This window comes from Anser anser (assembly GCF_964211835.1).
Source record: "Anser anser genome assembly, chromosome: 12".
NCBI classification, from domain to species: Eukaryota; Metazoa; Chordata; class Aves; order Anseriformes; family Anatidae; genus Anser; species Anser anser.
In genome coordinates this window covers 13,652,959-13,668,037 of record NC_139733.1, presented here as the reverse complement: position 1 = coordinate 13,668,037, position 15,079 = coordinate 13,652,959, and positions in this window count along the sequence as shown.

The following is a 15,079-nucleotide window of genomic DNA, read 5'->3' as shown; positions in this document are numbered from 1 at the left end:
GTTAGAGGCGAAAAAAGAGGAAGCACAAGAAAGAGACACACACAAAGGTACTGCAGTTTCAGAATTAAAGAGGAATGAGTAATAGATATTTTGTGGGTCACACTACCCTGTAGGACACTTCTGAGTTATTCTTCAAATCCTGAGGCCTCCAGGAGGTCACTTGTTTTTAAACATCCATTTATAGAAAACTTAGAAAACAAAGTGAACAAAGTGCATCTCAATTCTCCTTCTACATGCTGTTGAAGATAGGTTCCAGTCATGCCAGGATCACTTATCTAGTTTCAGGCTCTGTTGTGAGACTTTATATCAACGCATAGCATTACAGATAAAAAAAAAAAAGTGCATCTGAAGCTGTTTCAAAAAGTGAGGAGAATGCTTTCAGTCTCCAGGAAAACAAATCTTTGGGAAAAACTTAAACCTGACAATGTCCACTGTGTTCAGTGGAGCTACAACAACCCAAATCAGTAATCCCTTACCTTTAACTTCCATTTTCCTTTCGATACTCCTTGCTGAACTCAAGACAGATTGAGAAGGGAACACGGTGTGTATGTTAGCACTGCACCTAACACAATGGAGTCCCAATCTCAGCTAGGGCTTCTAAGCACTACCAGAATATTAACAAGAATAATTAACAAAAATTAGCATGTTTAGGGGCCTTCCAGCTAGACCTGAATACTACGGATGTCTAGATCAGAGAAAGTGACAGCCTACAGACTGCATCCAACCTATGGGATGAGCCTGTCCCACTCCCAAATTATTTTCAACCAGAAGGTCTTTGGCTTATGATCAGAGGTGCTTGTAGCTGTGGGAGCTGCAGCTATTATCACTCCCATCTGTTTACCCCATTTTTGTGCCAGAGTTCACTGGTCCCACAACAGGCAGGACTGCGTGGTATGTGTAGCCCTATTCAGATATCACACAATACAGCTTGTTTTATTCATGTGAACTGAAATTAGCTGCAGATTTTGCTAATGCATTAGACTGGGAACTGTAACATCTCAAGAAAAGAGAAGGGGGAAGACAGAGATATCTCTTCTGCTGTTCACAGCCAAACCTGCCTGTGACCATCAAGCTGATCCTTAATATAATATTATGTGGTTTAGAAGCCCTCCAAAAGCGATATTATATTGTTTGGCCAGAAACTTCACATTCTGTGTCTAGATAATCCTAATTCTAGTTCACAATTCCTTCCATTGTACCTAAAGTAAACCACTTCATAGCCATACTTCAGCTTTAATACCTCAAAACTGCCTGCTGCCAAAGCACTTAGGAGAGACCTAGCAGACAGCTGGGAAGGTTAGTTAAACAACTTTTGTTTGGTGCTGAACCTGAGCAGTCTCTGGAGGATCCATGACAGCAGTGAATCTCCCGTCCCTCTGGAGATTTGTCATGGATTTGGGGGAACCTGAATTTTGTGGGGAATTGGTAGCACCGACAGACCAGCCCATCTTGAGAATTCAACCCAAGGCATGCTGAGACAGGAGCTAGGGAGTTTGAGAAGGGTTGTGTGGCTATGAATACAATATAAGGAGGATTAATAGTGCTATTAGGGTCTGAAATCACAAGTTTCCAAGAACCTGGAACACGTAAGAATGTAAAAACAATCATGCTGAGCCAGCTGACAGCTGCCTTTAGCCCAGTGCATTGTTTTCTACAGTCAGGTAAAGAGCATAAAAAACAGGGTGTGTATGTAAAGCAATTCTTCCCCAGGGACATCCTCCTACTCTCCAGCAGCAAACAATTTAGGACAGGGAGATCACACCAGAACTATTGTGTTTAAGAGTCACAAATTGACCTACCCTCCATAAATTACCTTAGTCTCATTTTTAACCTACCTAGACTTTTGACCTCAACACTATCTCATGGCAGTAAGTTTCTAAAGGTAATTAGGAGTTGCATGAAAAAGTGCTTCCCTGTTATTAGCTGTAAACACAAAATTGGTCAGTGCAATGCAACTACTGGCCAGAGCAATGCCCATTCCTGCAGAGTACAACTTCATTAACATCCTGAGGAATTATATCACACCTTAGACCGTTTAAATCTTAATGATTAAACGCGACCTTGAAAGGAAAAAAGAGTGTGTTTTCAATGTTGGGTATCATCCAAAGTGCCTCCTTAGCAATATTCCCTACCCACTGTCCAGACCAGTGATATTCAGATAGGAATCTGAATCCCGATCACCCCACTGGAATCTTCGGTATGCAGACCATCACACATCACTAACTAGAATACCTTTCTGTGTGCTACATGCCACTGCTTTTAGAGGAACAGGCCAACATGCTGCAAAAAGCTATATTAAATCCTGCAACAGATGGAGGGGAAAAAAACTTCCTTTGCCTTCTGCGCACAATCGCCTCAATCTCTCTCCACCAGAGCTGTTATGTCTCAAAGACATAAGCCAAGACTGCTGCACAAGCTGTGTTCACTTCTGCGGCTGCCTACAGCAACCCAGTAGGTAAACAGCAGCCATTTCAGCTGAAGAATAAGAAAAGCATTTAAGTGCCTTGCTTATTGGTGGCATTTCCCGTAGAGTACAAACTGTCGCAGGAAGAAAGAAAGAAAAGCAGAACCTTCTGCAGAGATTTCAGCATCTTCATAGCTCGCAGGGGCATTTCACATTCAGCATCCGCCTCTGAAGGTGAAACTTTCCATACTGGTCAATGAGGGAACAATTAATGCAAGCAAATTGGCTCCATTAAATCAACAGTGTCTGAAACATATGGGGCTAAGCCACTGGACATTTTTTGTTCCAGAAATAAGCCGCTGCTATCATGAAAATAATCTTAATGTTTGCTGACACTATAATTAAGAATTAAAGCTGCACAAAAATGTGAGTTTTGCTAAAACACAATAGATATCTTCTATCCATACAATATATGGCACCAAAACATTCAGTGTTCTGGGGAGGATAATTAATGAGTGTTTGCTTGCTGAAGTTCTTTTAATTGTTTATGATGGGGGTGTGTTGAGGGGGAGATTATTGAGTTTTAACATGGAAGAAGATCAGGCACCATGGGCAATATTTACATGAATAAAGATTGCATGATCAGGACCTTTGATCTGAGAACTGCTATTCTGCAATCATCTGTAAAGCACCAGGAATGCCCCTGGCACCATATATATAATAATAAATGATTAACAATAAATCATGTAATTAAATCTTCACTTCGAACATTCTTTTCAAAATTCTTGCCTAAGATTTAAGTTTCCACATCAGACATATTAGTTCTTCATAATGTTATTAAAGTTCCTACACTTCAGATTTTAAAATTCCCCTAGGGATCTATTGTTTCTTTGTTTAATGTGTTTATGAGCCAAAGGCCCTATTAAATTCAATAGGGAAACTCCCAGACCTTTAAAAAGTTAGCCACCAGAGACATTTCTTAGGAAACAGGATCATTTTTGTCATTCCATCATGTAACTATTGGAAATCTATTGATTGGAGAAATTCCAGGAGAAAAACAGGAAAAATACCCCCCCCCCCAACACATCATCAAGTCATTAAGACCACCAGGCTAGCCAAGGCACAGCTGCTACATGCATACAGTCCTCCATCCTCCATTGCATCTGCTCATTCCAATAACCACGTATGAAGAGTATTTTGTATTAGGTTCACTGACACAGGATGTTTTTCCAAAATTAGTGGAAATTTTAAGTATCAAACAATAATTCTTAATCATGAATTCCCATCTACCTTCAAAAGGACTTCTCAACAAACGCGGAGGCAGATTCTTTACAGAGAGCTGGAGAGAAAGGTGAAGCCAGTATCAATATGCTGAAGAAGCTGGAACCTGCCAGAGACAAACTTCATGGTCTGAACCCTTGCTGAAAATTATTTGACATTGCATTTTGTAAAACCAGAATTCACTGGTTATCTGGATATTTTAAAGGAGTTACCTTGTAGAGCTGGAAGGCACTTCTGAACTGCTTGGATTATTTCTCTAAAAAGTAATACTCATTCAGAATTTATACAAGTCTCCTTAGTGAAGCCATAGAGGATAAGCAGGGGTGCATTAATTTATAAATTCAGCCTCAAGAATTAAAGAAGTCACAGAGCTATGCAGGGAGTTCTCACTTAAAGTGTAAAAGTGTGTAAAAGTGTGCCCAAGGGGTGCACAGGGTGTCAGTGTAAAACCCTGAGTCTAAAATGAGAATGCCTGGCATCAATCTGAGCAACATCATGCCAGTAAAGATGGTTCATCTGCAGTGGAGTTGTCAGTTTCTCAGCATAGGAGAGAGCTTATATGGGCTAGAGTGAGCCTTGGGTGAAATGGTAATTCCTTTGGCCTCAACTAATGCATTTTATGTGAGTCCCTGTTAGGGTCAGATAATCACAAGTTCCATTATGTTAAATAGTTTTGAAAACAAAACCAGACACACACAAAACAAACAAACAAACAAACAAAAACGAAGCACAATCTGTATTAGGCTGGAAAGCACGACATTCTAGTGCACATGAGGGCTGGTGAACGTAGCCTGTGGCCAAACAGCCCACGCAGAGCTTCACACTGCTGAAGCTTTCATGTTCAGCAACCTGAGGTACAGCCCACAGAAGAGTTCCATCTGGCTCCCAGCTAACACGTATCCACGTATCGCATGCTAGGGCCCGTACCTTTCCTGAGCCGTCCTGTCACACCACTACTGAGAAGGCTCCTGGCTTGTTATCTGTAAGTACTCAACAGAGGGGCTCGGTTTGGATTTCAAGAGGGTGAGACTACTTACTCCCCTGTAACCAGCAAGGTTCCCACAGAGCTTCTTCTTATTCTGAAGTTTGTAATTGACCCTGTATGTATTCACCCATCATTTTGCTGATTCTTTCATGAATTGCATTCGCATATAAGTATGCCCTATGCTAACATTTACACACCACTAAAAAGTACAAAATAAAAGCATCTTCCTCCCACCTCACCAAAACCTAATGACATTACCAAAATCATAGAAATTGCGTATATACTTTGTTGCAAAGGTGTCCAGAAAGGCAGCAAGAAATAATGTCCTGCAAAGTTTCACATAAACATGGGAATTTTCACAGTAGATAACATATCATAAGACCCTTTGATACATAACAGGGAGTTTTTAAAAAATGAAGCTTGAATAAATGCAGTTGTAGCTGGATGTCTGAAATACCTTTGGAGGATTTGGTGGTATAACCTTAATAAATAAACTCTGTACCATAACCTACCTTTCTGGATTGACAGTAGAAAATTATAATAATAATTTATTAGTAACACTATTTAAAAAATGTTATAAATAAGTTCTTCTCAAAACATCTGTGAAATAGCAAAGTACAGACTAAAAATGCAGAAAGATAAAGAATTTGCATGCTAAGAGTTTCAATCAAGTCAGTTTGCTGCCTAATGCAGATCCAAAGCTACCAGTGCAAAAGTCATTACACAATTTTAAGTTGTGCTAATGACATCTGAGTGATTTTGCTGTGACAACAGAGTAAGAAAAGGTTAGAATAAACCTGTAATTTTTGATTCCCAAAGCTCAGACCAAATCTGGGGATCGCATCCCTTTTCTTAGCCCAGTATTCTATTCTGTCTCTTGAATTACCTTTTGTTGACTTGAACTTTACAGCAGTATGGTCAATCACTATCAGCTGTCTGCAGAGAAAGAGATTAAGTTAATCAGGATAGACATTTTTTTAGTTTATTTTATTATTTATCTTTAAGATTAACACTTAATATTGAAAGTATCTTACTTTCTAGTAACATGACGTGCTTTCATTTGCATTATGTATTGATGGAAAGTAAACTTTCCCCAGTAGTTTCAATTTAACTCCTCCTCCAATACCTTACAGTGTCTGGCAATGCCAAACTCTCTGTGCACCACCGTCTTCCATGTTACCGACATAACAGTGGAAACAGTGATCCATGTGCTTATGGTACGGGCTGCATTACTGGGCCCATTACTCTAGGATCTGAGACCTTTTACAGAGAACAGCAATGTTCCCTATTTGCAGCCCCGCCACTGTTTCAGCATGCAGTCTTGAACAAAACGTTAATTACAATGTCCTTCCTTCTCTTCTTGAGATGAAAGATAAATTAGATAATAATTTACAGCCTCCTTTGTAAATGCTCTCAGATTTATGAATGAAGCATTCCTCTTTCCCTTGCTATTGCATTCCTACAATGGCTTTCAATCAGAAACAAAAGATGTTGGGTTAGAAGGGGAATTAATAAGCAACATAAAATCAAAAGGAACCTAGCCCAAGGTCAGTATGACCTGCAGTAATTGCTTCTGCTGCTCTTAAACACAGACCAAGGACTAGCTATCACCCTACACAACTCCCTGGCAGAACAGCTTGAAAAAAAAAAAAAAAAAAAGGAAAGAAATATGACAAGCCTCTTTGTCCCAAATTTACTACTCAAAGGACACAAAAATACTACTAACTTAGCATATTTGGAGAAATCTCTGGGAAGCAATCCTATGAAAATTAACCCTTGCTTCTATGAATGTTATTACTACATATAGAGACCTCTAGATTTCACTAAAATTTACCAGTCCTTAGAAACAGAAAACATGCTGATTAGTTCATCATGTAACCATCCAGCTCACAAACACACAAGCCAGACTGAAGGGAACAGTTATGCAACAGGGCCTGGTGGAAGAGAAAACACTGCTCAAGGCAAATTGGACATGTACATCAAATATTTTCATGCTCTGTTTACAATCTCTCCTTATAGGACTCTCACAATTCTGCTGTATAAGATATGGGTGCATCGCTTCTAATGAAATAAGAAAAAGCCAAACTATTGAACATTAATCTCAACTTTCAATTGAACATCGTCTTCTTTTAAGTGTCATGTGTTTATCTGAGTTTTTGTTATTTTATTGCTTTGTTTTTTAAATGTCTAAACCATTAATAGGCCAAGTATAATGAGGGGGGATGCCCTCCATATACTCCCTGGGAATTCTGTTCTGAGAGCACTGTTCCCTCCACGTTCACTTCTGAATTCTGTCGTATATATTCCTACTTATCAGCACTACCAAAGAAAAGAGTGGAGTCTGAAACCTCTACTCTTCACTAAGGGGACTCTGATGTTAATTTAAGCAGGAACTTAACAAACATTTTTCCCCAGGTGAAGTGCTGGCTAAAGCAGCTCCTGTTTCCTGCCCCCCGCAGTGAACTGACCTGAGAACTGATGCAGGTTGAAGGTACAATTCTTTTACTTGTGTCAGTTCCCCAAGTTGCTCAGACAACACGAACAATTCCTCCTTTTATCATACTTCTGTCAATAGTATCCTACTGTTATCAGTAAACCCTGAATAACTGAAAATTTCCTGAAAATTCTCCCTCACCCACCATGTCCGTTTCTTAACTCGATTCACAGACTGAGTCACAGTGAGGTCCCCACAAAAGAAAAAAAAAAAAAGCAGAATTGGGAATGTTGTGCAGAAAATAGAAGGGAGATCAGGTAGATGGGAAGGAAAGGTTTATAAGTAAGAAAAGCCTGAAAATGACCCCCAATGCCCCAGTATCATGGAACTGAGAATCCAGGAATCCGCTGTTGGTAACTGCCATACAGGATGTCAGAGCTCACTGGATTTCGCCAGTTGGAAATCTCCATCCTAGAGACAACTGGATTCTTCCAGCTTGGCCGAAGACACCTAAAGTTTTAAGGAGCAAAAGGACTAGAGACCAAAAGCAGGACATAAAGCAGACGCTTAAAAACAGAATAACTAAATATTCAAGAACGACTCATAGGAACTCAGAGGCAGGTTTCCTGAGCAAGAGGGAATCTGCTGACTGAGTGATGATCCAGAACTATTGCATACTGCATGCAGAAGCTGGAGGGAGACCCCACGTTTTTAAAGAAAGGTAATGGTGTGAAAAGAGAGCTCAGCCAAAAATGATCAGCTCTAAAAGGCATTAGACCCAAGTCAGGAGAACACGTACGTGTGGGACCAAAAATGAAGTAGGGAAGTCTTAAAATTATAATGCGATTTTAAAAAATCCTGTTAATTTCCTTCGTGGTCTTGAATAACGACTTGATTTTGACAAGCTGCTGCAAAGCTTTTCATCAAATTCTTTCAAATGTCACAACTCCCTAAAGAGTTAACTACAAGGAAGATCACATCCTTAAGCAGTCAGTTTGTGGTTTCATTTCTAAGAAAGGAGATCCTAACTTCAGAAAGCATTTCAAAGTGACAGAGATGGTGGCTGGAGTTCACCATGGGGTGGGAGTGAGAGGGGGAGAGAGAGAAACTTAACGCAGTACCCATCATGTGGTTGGACCTAATCTTAAGGGTCTTTTCCAACCTTAATGGTTCTATGATTATGAAGACTTGCATCAGCTAGGCATGCAGGAGATGAGAATTCAAGCAGTGCTGTAATGATTGGTTTCAAGAGTGGAAAAAAGATCAATTCTCCTCTGAGAGCAGAATATCCCTGAGCAGAGAAATGCAGGAATCAAGGGAGTTTGTCTACAGCTAGAAGGAGAAAATACTATGAGAATTAGACATACATTGTATCTACAGACTTCCAAAATTTTGGAGCCAGGCTCAGAAAAAAAAGGTTTTAAACATTTGGATGCCCTCTTTGCATCTAGAACTCCATGGCTTTGGATATTCAGTCATCATAAACTCTCACCAGAAATAAGAATCCTAAGGGTTAATGACTAATTGCTAATGCCACAGAAAAGGCTTACTTTAAAGTAAACAAGTGGGTGGACAATTAGTTGAAAGGATGCTCTGCAACTCACCGTCTAACACTTTTCTTTCATCACAAGGAGAGAAGAGTTCCTGAGGTAGAAACATCCTGAACAGAAAGCAAACACTTCAGAGATGCATCTGCATGTTTTAAACAGGCCAAAAGTTAAATCATTCCTTACACGGCTATACTTCTTTATTAAATACCTGATGAGAACAGATGATTTTGAAAAAGAAAATGGTTAATTCACATGGAAATTCAAGTCCCCGTGGGCAGCCATGGGTCACAAATCCCAGCTCAGCCTTTTCCTTTGTAACACTTCTGCTTGCATGAATTTACACCTCAGTACATCTGTTTGAGGGTCTTTTCAGTGAGCTCCAAAACCAGGCAAGGATAAAATTTCTAACCAAATATTGTTAAGCAAACATTACATATGTTTCCAGGATATCTAATTCCAGACATTTTTTTCTTCTACACAATTTTCTGACCCTGAAGAGCGAAGAGAAAGTGTAGCTTCTTTGGGGGCTTTTTTTCCTTCTTCTTGTTGTCGAGACAAGCGTTTTAATTCACGTCTTTCCACAGTTTAAAGGAACTTAGATTACTTACTGATTTGCAAAGGCAAACTTCAGTTTTTCTTCTTGATTGCCTGCTGTACTGGTATAAGAGCTCAGGAACTTTGAACACAGCTTGCCAGAAATTAAAAATAATATATTGCTGTAAGAGTTCGTGCTCCAAGGATGTCAGCAGCTATGCATTGCATCTTCCTTCACTCATACTTCAACACCAGATTTATCTGATTTCCCCAATTTCGCACCCTCTCATTAAGATCTCAGTGGAACATGAAACTACAGTGAGGATTGAAAATTAAATCTAAACCTGATACATGCTACAAGGGACCAGGACAGAGCCTTTGAGATGAAAAATAAATAAGAAAAAAAAGTGCCCTAAACTGGTGAGATTGAAGCAGCATGAGAGGAAATCTTTCTCCACCCCTCTCCTTTTTAAATTGTAAGATATTCTTGAATATTTATACCATCCTGGCAGCCATCATTCCATGATCATCTTGCTGCTAAGCATCTTATACTGATGCTGGTTGAATCCACCTACTGCTTCCTGCATGAAAATGGTGCACTGTAGAGGAGGAAATACAGAAGCCTGCCACTTCTTTGAATCGCTTGCACTAGGATCTTTCAAACAGTAGATCTCCTAGCTGATCTCCACTTTGAAATCAGGATTAGAGGAGCAGATAATTTCTCTCAATCGCTACGGTAGATCAGTACCGTGCTTTTATTAGGTTACTATAAATGTGTCACAAATCACATGCCTGACATTTCTCTTGCCAGTACACAGTACATTGAGATTATCATCAGAACAAAGCTGCAGCTGCAGTTTGAGTATAGTTTAAAAAGTTTCAGAGATTTGCTTGATGTGCTAGAAGATATCCACAGATCCCAACTGTACTGACATTTCTCCTGTGAGGTCAATATAGTGTCTACAGAAACTTCATATCCATGCAGATGTTTATCAAGTGTTCACTGATATTTATGATTTGTTTTCCTGGAAAACAACAAAACAATTAAAAATCAGAGGAGAACAGAAGAGAAAAAATGTCATCATTTACAATGAAGGACATACTAGAGTATATTCTGGAAGTTGACAAACAACCAGCTCTAGGCTACAAAACAAGGAAAAATATCGTGGAGATTAGGTCAGTGTTTGCTTACTTCCTTGGACATGGCTTTTTTGTAACCAGTAATTTATTTTGAATCAGGTGAATGGATTTAAACCCTTTCAGAAAAGAGAACTAGATTATAAGCGACAGTGCTGTGCCAAAAGAATCCAGACAGCAGAAGAGACACTGGATCCAGAACCGGCAGATCTCTGTCATAAGAGTGATGCTATTATTATTTGTCTGTGGGACTGATAATGTTCTCTTCTCAGTGCAGTAGTGTTGATTTGAAAGAACAGTGCTGTCTGTTTTTAGAGTTGTGCATCAAGAGTAGTACCAGAAAGTTAACAGTAAGATGAAGAAATGCCTATTCGGGAAGTTTCATCCCAGAGACATCAGAGTCCTTCATAATAAGAGAACCCCTCCTGTGGGATGATGGTACTAAAAGAATCCAGAGAAAAACAGAAGTACTGGCAAGTTACACAACTTCATATTCAACACCTGAAACATCACATGTAAAATATTTGTCCTTAACTCATGAAACAGCACATGCCAGAGAAAAATCATAGTATAAACATAACTGCCTCAAGAAGAAAAAATAGCTATGACAGCTGGGTCTAGGACTGAGAACAGAGGACAAGTATCTCTTGTGTTATCCGTAGCACGCTATGAAACTGGAAACTGCATCCATATAGCAATGCTGGTTTTAAGGCTCAACGTTTAATCACGAGGAAAATCTCTGTTAGCTGGTACTGAGATTAAGGGCAGTGCTTTATGGATAGGACAGCCCTGATACAGAAACAACTCCCTGAATATCTGAATTACACCACGAGACAGCAACAATGATCGGAAGGTTTAGTATGAAAACATATAAAATTATGTCCAATGTAACTATAGTGTATTCTCCCAGGCTGCAACAGAGCTTTGCATCTCTTTCCTTATATAAGCAGCACCTCAGTCCACAGGAATTTAACTTGGAGGAATGCATTACAAATGTAGAACAAATCAAATTAGCTCTCAGATGTTATCTGGTGGTATCTCATTTCTTCCTCAGATTTCTGCTAACCACTGGAATGCAACCAACATCTGGGCAGTCAAGGGAGGCAGCTTTTACTGTAAAGTACTAAATATAGGTGTTACAAAACATTATGGCACGCTGCTTTACTACACCACCTACAGCACAGGATGAACTAACAATTACCTGCTACGAAAATGCAATTAGGTCTACCTAGGCTGCATCACCTTATGGCACAAAGACTACTTAGAGCAATGATACGATGAGTGACAAAGCCACAGTCCTCTACTGCAGATTTAATTTAAAGAAATCAAGACTTAGAGCACTATTTATTAGCTCAGATTTTTTCCCTGCCAATGAAATTTGGAGGCTCTGGAGGAATTCAGTAATGCATTCAGTTATGACAACACATAATACGATGGGTGAACAATCGGCTGACAGGCCAGGCTCAAAGTGTTACAGTGCAGTCTTACCTCGAGCACTGCATGCAGTCTTGGGCACCATAATATAAGAAGGACATAAAACTATTAGAGTGTGTCCACCAAAGGAGGGCTATGAAGATGGTGAAGGATCTGGAGGGGAAGATGTGTGAGGAGCAGCTGAGGTCCCTTGGTTTGTTCTGCCCAGAGCAGAGGAGGCTGAGGGGAGGCCTCATTGCAGCCTGCATCTCCCTCACGAGGGGAGCGGAGCTTTGACTTGAATTTAGAGCAGCAACTTCTTCTTTAAAAGAAAACGTTTGCTTTCATGAAAGTTCTGTGATTTCTATAGGACAGACTGGGGAAGGGATTACCTGGCTTCCTTATTCAAAATTTTAGACAGCATATTACACTAATTAGCGTGACAGGCTCCAGTGACGTACATACTTGATGTAATTATTTATGTCCAACAGTTTGGCAGATTAGATAAGAGCAAATGAAAATTTACTGTAGCAGAATCACCACACTCAGTTCTATTAGGTAGTGAACAGAGAGTGAATCGTTTAATAAACTGTATCATTGGTAGAAAAGATTTTTGCAGCTGCCTTACCAACAAACACAACCTGGCTGTGCAACAGCTGTGAGAAAGGAACAAGATTAAGAGGGCCGTAGCACGAAGGCCTCCTTTAGAGGCTACAACAGATCCAGTATCGCAGTAGAGTTGATGGAATTGAGGCTTGCACTTGTCAAACAGGTAACTATTTATAACACGAAGACATCAGTGAAAGTTCCTTGATCAAATCATCTGGAAACAGGCTGGGCAAAGCACTACACCATCTGCTTTACAGAACTGTGTACTGACAGGGACTTTGGGTGATGTGAACCAACAGACTGATCAGAAAGCATCATGTTTAGCCAGCACAGATGCAGAAAGCACAGGTCTTTATCAGACAATTAATTCAAAAACTAGCTCTATAAAATCTTGAGCAATTTTCTTCATTAAAACCAAAGAGAAACTAGAAATACATCAATTATCTGAGGGATTAAAAGGTATTTTATGATCTAAATATAGCTATATATTTAAGGTTTATGCTATCCCTTACTTTCAGAATTTAAAAAGTGTCGTTAGACTAAAGACCCCTGTGTATATTCTGGATGAAGTATCATCCCAACTCTCAAAAAGTGCTTGCATTTCAATATTGTGATCTCTTCCAAAGATTTCTATATGCACCTTAAGTAAATATCCACATTTGCCAAGTAACATACAGTGGAAAACACTGCTAAAAGCCTCTCATGATCAGTCATGATCACCCGAATCTTTCAGCAATAGTTTGTCTAGCCACACAGACAGTCAGCAGGCCTAGTCCCTTGCTGTTGCAGGCAGTCACATCATAAACCAATCAAATGCCATTGTAAAACTAAATAGGCTTTTTGGCCTAAGTTTCCAAAATTTGGGAGTAGGCCTTTCTTCCATTCAAACTAATTTGGGTAACAATGAAAAAATTCACTCATAAACAGGGTTTTTGACTACATCTTCTTCCGTCAGTGGTTCTCGTTTTCCGCTCCAACCCACATCATCTATTCTCTTCCTTCCACCCATTCTTTTCCCCCCAGAAAAGTCTGGCTTAGACACTGTGCTTCAATTTTCTGTAGAACTTTCTATTTTTCTTTCCCATTCTTTTTGTTTAGTATATGAAAGCAGCTTCCTGTTTAGAAACATAGGAGCCCTACACCCTCAGTAATGATGTATTCAGCCCATCAATGATCTTGGCATGAATGCCTTAAACCTTAATAAGCCTGATGGGATTTTCTGTACATGTCATCATCAGCCCAAAAAACAATGCACAGCATTTGTCATCTTGCACTGAATCACGCTCCCTTCCCAGTGCTCCAGTTCTAATAAGAATTCTAAGGGCTTAGAAGCTTAAATGCTATTCTCTTAAATAGTTCAAATTATAGATTCCTAATGCCTATAGAACAAGAACAAAACACCAAGAGAAGACAATGTCATTGGAGAACTCCCAGTATAATCAACACTGTTCTGCTTTTCCAGCCCTGAGTCCCTGCAGAGGTCTGCCATTGCTCACACAGCTCAAGGCCTACTGGAACCTATTATCCACATCCTGGGCTTGTCCTGTGCTAGGGAATAGGAATGAAACAGAAAATGTAAACTCTGTTCAACTAAACGAAAACAAGCACAACCTGAAAAAAACCTACATGAACTAAAATAAAATTGTGTGTTGTTAGATATGTAGGCTGGATCAAAACGTGTTTCTCTGGGTTCAAGAAGAAGTGTTGGTGACTAAAAGTAAAATGTGATGTTTTCACCTCGAGAGTCTGATCTCCATACATTCAAGCACAGGCTGTTTCACCGTGCCATTAATTCAGCAGGGAAGTTCTCCGGTGAAGCTACTGAACAGCCATCCAACTAGCACTTGCAGCGGTTGGTGTAGAAGCAGCGCTATATGCCACACACAACAGTGTGCTGTTCATCTCCAAGCAGTGCTCAGCAGCAAAGTGGTTAACCACAGCAGTTTGTTCTAAATGGTATACTGCTTCAGCTAATGCTACCAGCACAACTGCTAGCTTGGAGCTCGTGCATTTTGAAGTCTCACAATGCAAGACACGCATACTGTTTTACTTCAATTCTTCTGAGGGCTTGCTCTGTGCCTACATAAACATCAAAACATATTTTGATTTTGACTTAATGGGTGAGCAGCAGAGTTGATTTAAAACTGTCAGCAAGTGCCATACTAATTAAAAACAAATGAGTAATTGTACAACTACAGGGCCTGTTGACACAGGCTACATACATCAAAATCAGGCAAAGCCAACCAAGCTTAAGTTTGAGACAACACCGCCACCTAGCGTTCTACAGGAGTTACATTCAAAAAAGTCTGCATAGGAATTTCACAAGCAGTTGACACTCACAAAATTAAGAGGACAAGAAAGAGTCCAGCTGTACCAGCACTTCGGGAATGGGAATTACAAAATAAATAGTTTGTAATAAAAGAGCCACTGGGAGTCAAATGTTTAAAGAATTTCTGCACTGTCTGCAAAGACAATAAATTGAGAACTTACTCTGCCACCTTCTCAAAAAAGATGAAATCCAAAAGCTGAAAACAACTGGAAGGCTACTAGGGAGTTTACTAGTATTTATAAAAAGCTACTAGAATAATCTTTAAGAAGTTGAATCACATAAAGAAATTCTGGCAATCTAAAACGATGAGACAAGCTGAAAAGGCATTTGAGAAGTCTTGAGAAGTTATTTTAGGAAAGTTAACGATACATTATGTACGTACGCCTCATGTTTGAAAAATAAA